The following is a 3372-nucleotide window of genomic DNA, read 5'->3' as shown; positions in this document are numbered from 1 at the left end:
ATGTAATAGTATCAGTGGCTGCACAGCTGTGTGCTGAAGATTGAGCAATGTGACCCTCAGCTTTCCATTATTTGTCACATGAATGTTTGCTGTGCATATCCTGCATATCCTGAAACAATGCTAGCGCCCAAGGAACAGCAACTGCTAGCGATGAATCTTCCGTGCTTTAAGAGCGGCAAATGAGCTGTGGTCTGTGGCGCTGGCATCTTTCCGCGCACCTGTGCAATGCATCAGCTGGCACTTACAGCTAGAACATCAGTAAAGGGAGAGCCACACATTAACGTGCTCCCTATCACAGTGTACAGCACTGTACAAACAAATGTAAGCTTGTGGGGTCGTGCTAGAGGACACAGACGGTTATTGAGGCACACAAAGACACATACTTGCAAAGACCTCACCAAGAGCATGTGTGTTATCCATGCTTAGTGTGAATTACCAACTTGGCCATAGAAGCAGCACTCTTAACTCTTTGCAGTCATGAGCACTTATCCAATTTGTGGTCATTCCAGATTTCACACGTTCACACAAAGTGCTGTCATTCGAGGACGTGTTCTGACCACCAGAAGGTGAAATATATTCATCCTCGGCGCTAGAATCATCATCTGATTCACTGAACTTGTAGGAAGGTCGCCCACAAGATGCATGTGCCGAAAACGTCACGGTTCTGTCAACGTCTCGCGCCACAAAATGCGCAAAAATTTCTTCAAGAAACTTCTTCAAGAAAGGGAAAAGAAATGCTGCCTTCATCTGAAGACATTATGAAGTGCAAAACTAGTCAAAAAAGTTCCAGAAAGCTAGCACTACCAACCTAAATAACCGGCGAACATGAGCACGCATGCATGTTAGGTGCTTTGTGACCTCTGGCCAAAACCAATATTTTAGCACAAAAGTGTTTTATGCTGGGCTCCACCATCAACTTCCTGTTATGGATGTGACATCGACACAAACACGTGAAATATGTTTTTTTGACAGGGATGGTGCCGCCATCTGGTAGCGGTGAAGCGAAATAGGGCATCATGACACTAACGAGCGCCAGCAGTGAGCGCTTTGGTAGACTTCGGAGGCTCCAACATGGTGTAGCCCGGTGTAGGCTGTCAATGCCTTCTGCTGAGGTGACGACGCAGTTTCCACACATTATTTGTCTTTTGCATCCGATTAGCCTTTGATGCCTTGTCGCCTACAGAGTGCAGCTTCAACAGGCATCAGCAGTGCTTACACACCATCTACTGAATAAAGGGAAAATCAGACATCCACCCAATCGTAGCAATTGCTACAAAGGAAACCCATACGGGTTCCTTGAAAGAAAAGCCTCATAGTTGAAGAAAAATTCGTCCTGGTCCGGGACTCGAACCCGGGACCACCGCCTTTCCGGGGCAGCCGCTCTACCATCTGAGCTAACCAGGCGGCTAGCAGATGGCAGGGCGAAGTCGAATTTGTCTACAAATTTCACCTTGCGGGTTTCCGCAGAACTACTACGTCAAACACCATCTACTGCTTCACTTGTGATGACACCAAGAAAACTGCTGCACTAAGCGGCGCAGGAAGGCAACGACGCCGACAGGCGAATCTCGCTTTGATCTGGCAAGACACACCGCCAGCATGAAGTACAACGCGTTCGCTGCAAACTGTGCCACTCGCATTCCTGAAGCTGAGCGTGTTGCAACTCAACTGGCTGCACAAGACAATACAGAGCCAGACCAAAATGCACGTACTTTCGCCGAAGCAACTCGGCAGCTGGACGCCGCGTGCCAACAGGACGGGACACCGCGCGCCAAGCAAACCTGCAACACGGCTGCTGACCCGCAAATCGTGAGCCTTTCGCTGCAGCAGATTGTGAGTTCATGGAGCAAACATGCCACAGCTCTGTGAAGACAAGTTTCACTTTCATGTTCTACGGATTCGTATGAAAGAGGGATCAACCATAACTTTTTTTTGCGTGGCAGGAAGGGCCCAACACATGATCACAAAGGGTTAAGTGCGAATGTGAAGAAGATTGAGAAACATTAAAATGTACTGGGAAATGCTCAAAATTTTAGCCATAACGAAACTGCCATCAACAGAATAATCACTGTTGGCAAGAATTTTTCGTTTGAAAATTGCATTATTCACGGTCTGCAAGCACATGAGGCAAAATAAAGTAGACTGAAATACCCGAGTGGAAGGGTGCGGAAGCTTTTTAGTGTAGACATCAGGGGGAAAGCTATTGTGCTCACATATATTCAACGCTGACTAGTGAGGCAGTTCTAACAGCTGGAAAGTTGCAGGTCATGTATTTGCTAAAAGACCTTGTGTACATTCTAAAAAAAAAAAAAAAAAGACGTCTGAAACAGCAGGTGCCAGTTCACTGCAAAGAACTACTACATGTATGAGGACGAGAATGTACGAAATGAATTTTGTCTCTCGCAATATGTTCCTTAAAGGACCCCCCTCACCAGAGGGAAAAATTTGGTTATGCAGTCCCAAGTTTTTAAAGCACCATCCAAGAATTGTTAAAAAAAAAGATTTGTTTAATAATAGCAGTGATGGAAGCAAATGAAATATTCCATGGTGGTGGTGCGAGGAGGTCAACTCCCTCCTCCCAGCAGAGGCTCTCTAACTTTGCTTTGACCACTGTACACAAGTGACATTCCTTCCTTGCCTTCAGCCATATCAAAGCCAAAGGCTCACAAAATGTTTGTCATGGTCCCTGCCGCATTTATTTTTCTTCGTCTCCCTTTATTATTATTATTTTTTTTATTGCTGCATAGTGCATTTCCTATGGCACTCTTGGGCACTCTGCTATTCGTGGGTATCCCCAAACTGTTCATGTTGCTCCTGGATATCTGTACGGCACAGTGCGTGTGATACAGAGGCAGCTGCCTGCGATGTCGTCAATGCTAGCAAGGGGGAGTAGCAACTCTGAGAAGAACTGGCGTGGGCTTTCGTTTGAATTTTTGGCTGTTTTTGCAGCGTACATTTGTGCAGTACTTGGCAGAAACAATCACCACCATGGGATCTATGCACTGTAGAGCTTCCTACAAAAATTACTAGAGGGAACTGCTGCAGCAATTCAGATAGTGCAGGAATAGTGGCTTTGTCTAATTTTCGTGCTTGTGGCTTCGTACGCTCTTGTGGCATTATTTCACATGCATTCTTTATCTCTCCAAGTTCCCAAGGAATATTTTTTTTTTCTGAATGCACGAAGACAATAAGTTTCTGCAACCATAATCATTGCAAATTGTCGCACTTATAACACAATATTTTGTCAGAAACGACGAAATTTGCAAAGTCTCAAAGCCACTTGAAGCCATTAGGACAAAGTCATGCAAATACACCTTCTACCCGTCATTTCCATGCTGGCTTAACCGGCTGTATTTGCAGACATATAGTGGC

At 45.5% G+C, this 3372-nt stretch overlaps 1 non-coding gene across 1 annotated transcript; it reads right to left on the bottom strand.

Moving 5' to 3' along the window:
- Nucleotides 1-1329: 1329 nt before the first annotated feature.
- Nucleotides 1330-1404, bottom strand: TRNAS-GGA (transfer RNA serine (anticodon GGA)). The gene has a single exon. It is a non-coding gene; the product is annotated as a tRNA-Ser (tRNA).
- Between the last annotated feature and the right edge of the window lie 1968 nt (nucleotides 1405-3372).

The sequence above is a fragment of the Dermacentor variabilis genome, chromosome 9 (assembly GCF_050947875.1).
Source record: "Dermacentor variabilis isolate Ectoservices chromosome 9, ASM5094787v1, whole genome shotgun sequence".
Lineage (NCBI taxonomy): Eukaryota > Metazoa > Arthropoda > Arachnida > Ixodida > Ixodidae > Dermacentor > Dermacentor variabilis.
This window is presented reverse-complemented; position numbering and strand designations above follow the sequence as displayed.